At 39.5% G+C, this 5,393-nt stretch overlaps 1 protein-coding gene across 1 annotated transcript in view; it reads left to right on the forward strand.

Annotated features, from left to right (window-relative positions):
- hhex (hematopoietically expressed homeobox) overlaps positions 1-475 on the forward strand; it is a 25,535-nt gene extending 25,060 nt beyond the window's left edge. Inside the window, exon 5 of the mRNA XM_019892654.1 lies at positions 18-475. The gene's annotated coding sequence lies outside the window, so the exon portion shown is untranslated. The remainder of the gene's footprint in view (positions 1-17) is intronic.
- The last annotated feature ends 4,918 nt before the right edge of the window (positions 476-5,393 follow it).

Here is a 5,393-nt window from a genome sequence, read left to right on the forward strand (position 1 = left end):
TATATATATATACAGTGCGTTTGTATATAATGTATGTGAAGTGCATGTTACTGTTTGTACTGTAAATTCATAGATTTGCTCCGTTTTAATTTTGACAAAATCAAACACACTCACAGATTAGCCAAATGTTTATGTCAATGGTTGTCCCATCACCACATCCAACTTCAAATATCTTATCATCGGGACCTCACGCAAACACTGTCAGTGGGAGTTTTTCAGTACGAAGATTAGGTTAATAATTTATTGAACTCAGAACAGCGGGACAGATAGCGGAGCAACTGATTGATCATCAATATTTGCACAGATTTTTTTTTCCTCGCGGATTATGGTAGTTGAAGAAATGTCAGTTAAATCCAAGTGTATTTTAACAGGACGGTGGGTGACTTTGGGGAACGAGAATCTATTTGTGACTTGTGTGTCGTCGTTTCGAGGTCATAATTGCATTTACACAATAAATTTGACTAGGTTCAATGGCCTCTCACGCATATGACTTGTCCAAAACCAACAGTGTGCTCATTGATCTGGGCCACTGTATTGTGTAATGCTTCACAAATTTCTCAGGGTAAAGTCAACAATTTGAGGATTAGCGCACACAGTTGACAATGAAAAGTTCAATAGATAGCCAACGCGCACACACAAAAGCATTCACAGAATACTCGGGGGTAATACAACACAATCTAACGAGATTCCGTACTCGAGGTGTGCCCCCCGCCCCCCACCCCTCCCAAAAAAATGCAATTTTCAACAACATGATTATATCCAAGGTCAGTACATTAGGTTAGTGATTTGGATGCCTTCCTCACAGTTCTGAGTTCCCGGTTTCCACACTTGCATAGTCTGCCCCATGCTGAGTCTTCTGTCTAAATTGTCCAAAGATGTGAACGTGAATGGTTGTTTCCCCTCTCGTGGGATGTCAAACTCAAGGCCCGAGGGCCAAATTTGGCCCGCCATATCATTTTGTGCGGCCCGTGGGAGCAAATCAAGCATGTCAACTTTTCCATGATGCTTGCTAAAGTCTGAACCAAAATTTAAAATTGTCATATGTAATCCATCATGACATAGAGATATTGCAAGCATCATCTCATGACATACTTATTACATTAACGTAAACAATGGCTGAGTTAACCATTATTCTTGACTTCTGATTTCAAAACTGGTTATCCACCAATTTGTTGTGCACTGTATATAAAGTCTGAACCAAAATTTAAAATTGTCATATGTAATCCATCATGACATAGAGATATTACAACTATAATCTCATGACGTACTTATTACATTAACGTAAACAATGGCTGAGTTAACCATAATTCTTGACTTCTGATTTCAAAACTGGTTATCCACCAATTTGTTGTGCACTGTATATGTAATATGTGGAGGTGATCAAACATTTATAGGGTTTCGCAAAATTCACAGTCATAATGGCCCGCTCAGGGAAACCCTAACTGCAATGTGGCTCGCTACAAAAATGAGTTTGAGACCCCTGCTCTATAGCATAGGTGTCACACTCCGTTCCAGGAGAGCCGCCGTCTTCCATGTTTTCCATCTCTCCCTATTGCAACACACCTGAGTCAAATGAATAGGATCAATATCAGGCTTCTGTAGAGCTTCCTGATGAGCTGATTATTTGAATTAGGTGTCCCTCCAGGACCGGAGTTTGACACCTATGCACTTACGGATTCAGCCTCTGCAATTGGCTGGCAAAAAGTACAGGGTAAACAGCGCCTCTCAGTCAACCATTAATTCATCCATCAATCCATCACTAATCCTGATCAAAGTCGCAGGGAGCTGGAACCAATCACAGCTGGCCTCGAGGGAAAAGTGGACACCCAGGAATGCTCGCCAATCAGTTTATAGGGCAGGTATCCACTTTATTGCTGAGGAATCTGATGTGAAAACAATTACGGGCGCATCGTCCTGTAAGACAGCGGTAGTAGCAGTTAGCCATTTGTAACAGCAGCTGTCACAATACTTTAATAGGCAATGACATATACACATTTGACATGCGTTTGGAATGTTGCTGATCAGTATTAACGTAAAAGTGCAATAATTTCAGTGCACACATAATAAATTAAGAAATTCAGTATTTTATCAGTTACTAAGTATTAGATTTCCTTTATCTTTTTTTGGAGCAGATAGTACGTTATATGGTTACCATTCAGTGGGAGGGGGTGGGACTGATATAAGATTCAGGGTTAGGTGGGATACTACGTCTGCTTTACGGTAAGTAAGATGGTGTGTCCAATCTCTTTTAACAAAACCTGACCAACATTGTTACTGACACGCTTCAAGATTTTGAGATTGCTCATTGCCTCATTGCATAAAGCAACAGAGTTCAGAGAGTAGCTAAACATGCAACTGGACATTTTGACGTCATCCTCCTACCTGGGCTACGTTACTCAGAAGCAGGATTGAAATGTTTTGTCTTATAAACTGCGTCAGCTCGTGGTTGTTTAAGTCTGTAACTCTCATAGAAAGTGGACTCGTGCAACCAATTACCATTTAACGCTTTCAGGGACAGCGGTAACTCCAGTGGACAGGTTGTCATGTTATCAGGTGCATGAAAGGATTAAAGAAAATATTAGTTGCTGTTCATTGGAAGTCACGATGGGCAGGTTATCATGTTATCAGGTGCATGAAAGGATGAAAGAAAATATTAGTTGCTGTTCATTGGAAGTCACGCACATCATTCACGCAAAGGCTCATGGCGCAGTGGAATAAGTTGGATAGAGACAGACAACAATTTACTCCCCAATTCACATTGTCACTGCGTAAGTACCGAAATGTATAAGTGACTCTAATTTTATCCACTCCACTTCAAAAACATCAGAGCGGTTTCCGTTTTTTTGCTGACAAAATCTACATTCATACCACTGAAACCGTCGGTGTAACCAAAAGTGAAAACCGGAGAGCTGTCAATAGGTGGGGAAACAAGCACAATATTAGATAATCATATTCATCATCTTATCTTTAACGTATTCGGTCAAAAGCAAAAATGAAGAAACTGGCCAACCTTTTCCAATACTTTTGGGAATTTATTTGTAAAAGCAACATTTTTAATGCAGCACTTAATTGTATAGGGTCTCATAAGTTCTGGAAACTTCCCATTTTTCAAACAGACACAACTATCAGAGGTTATCTGATACCGGGTACTTCATCTGACTAGGGCTGTATTTAAGCAGTCCAAGGTTTTGTCAATATTCCAACCAGGGATTAGTTACTTTGTATTACCTCTTTAACAGGAAAAAAAAAAAACCTCATCGGACTGCAGGACAGTATTGGCACAGCCCAGTGACAAGCTATAAACTGTGTGTGTATTGGAGGACACAAGTTAATGTGTGGTTATATTTAAACGACTGAGGAATGCATTGATTGTTGACCTTGGCCAAATGAAAGCCATTATCTCGCCCCCCCCTTTCCCACTCAGCTGATAAATTAATGAGAGAAAACACTGTTTACATCGATAATAGTGTCGCCGCCAGCCACAGAGACAGAGGTGGGGAGGCGGTGGGTGTGGGGTCAGAGGAGGAAACAGAAAGAGACTGACAAGGAAAGAGAGAAATATCAGTGGCATATCAGTTCAGGGTGTACCCCGCCTACTCCAGCATGCCAACGACCGTCGTGAGGATAAACAGCAAGAAGGAGGAAAGAGCTGTTGCTGTGTTGACCTCCGATTTAAGAAACTATACACTTGAGCAACGATTGTCAAATTTGGGTTCTCGGACTTTTCCAAGAAGTCAACAGTTGGTAACTAAGCTCCTGAAATATTAGTTGTTTCTACAGAACCGACAAACAGGATAGAAGCCTTTTTGTACGCGTGGCTGCTCCATTTGATTTTAAGTAAAAAAAAATAATAAATTGAAGTGCATTTAAGACATCAAATCCTGGACGCCAGTGAACCTTCTCCATCTGGACCAGGACAAAAGAGAAGTTTTAGTCAGTGGTCTTGAGGCTTGAGAAACCTTTAACCAAAGTACAAGATGTTTCCTTAAACCTTTCATCACAAGTGAAACACCCAGGTGTTATTTTAGACCAGGGGTGTCAAACTTATTTTTGTCACGGGCCATTTTATAATTACCATTTCCCTTGGAGGGCCGTGATGACTGCAACTATATAAAGAAGTCAAGAACAATGTTTATTCAACTACTGTTTAAGTAACTGGAAGGAGCGGTTTGGTAACAAGAAAATGCTTACAATATGTCACTGATTTATTACATGTGAAAATGTGAAATTTTGGTACACATTTTAAGAAGTATCATGGAAGTTTTCGTCTTTGATTTGCTTTCGCGGGCCACTTAAAATGATGTGGCGGGCCACATCTGTCCCCCGGGCCTTGACTTTGAAACATGTGTTTTAGACTGAACTCAGTTTTGTACTGCACATTATTATTATTTATTATTATTATATATATATTTTTTTTACAAAAACATACAGAGCCGCAAAAGACATGATAAAAATAAAAAATGGTGAAAAATGTTCCTCATTGGGACGAGAAGCTTTCTCGTCTTCACAAAGAAGAAAAACAATCGTTCTAATGAGAAAATTTCTCGTTCTCGTTCATTTTTAATATGCTTACATCTATATTTTATCATTTATATCTATTTATATACTTTTTGTTCTTCTACTTCTCCCTTTCATAATTGTGCTGCTGTAAATTGGGAATTTCTTCATTGTGCGATAAATAAAGGTTTCCTTCTCTTCTTATTAGTATGAGAACGTAGTATGCATGTATGGGAGACCCTACATTTCAGTTTGCATTGCTTTGTCCTTGTTTTGAGAGTATTTAGTCCTCTTTGCTGCCATTGTCTATGGGGAGAGATTTGTCTCAAAATTAGTCACACAAATACATCGCAATATTAAACACGTGTTTTTCAGCTCCACAAATATTTTGGTGATTTTCATCTGTTTTTTTTAATGTTGTGTGTACTTTTATCATCACTGCAGGCGAATTGTCGAATGCGCGTTTGTGGATCAACGAATAATATAACCAGAGTCTGAATCTGTATTCAATGAGTTCATTTGTTTTTCAAAACAAAACGGGAATTAAAAAAAAAAAAAAAGAAAGAAAAAAAGACTTGATTTGTCATTATTCATTTCAAAAACCAAACAGAAATAATATATGTTAATAAGGTTGGGGTTTTTTTGGTGGGAGCGGGGGGGATTACTTGGAGACCGCCTGCCCATCCGTGTTCGTTCCGGTGCCCTACTTATAGTTGTGCCACCCAGTGGGGATGATTTAAAAAACATAATTCAATCATTCCGATGATTTGAGGCCCATTCATTTTCCAATCCGCTTTATCCTCACAAGGGTTGCGGGGGTTCAATCAGCCTGCCATGCATGTTTTCAGAATGTGGGAGGAAACTGGAGTACCCGGAGAAAACCCACGCAGGGCCAG

This window comes from Hippocampus comes, unplaced genomic scaffold, assembly GCF_001891065.2.
Source record: "Hippocampus comes isolate QL1 unplaced genomic scaffold, H_comes_QL1_v1.1 scaffold47, whole genome shotgun sequence".
Classification (NCBI taxonomy): domain Eukaryota; kingdom Metazoa; phylum Chordata; class Actinopteri; order Syngnathiformes; family Syngnathidae; genus Hippocampus; species Hippocampus comes.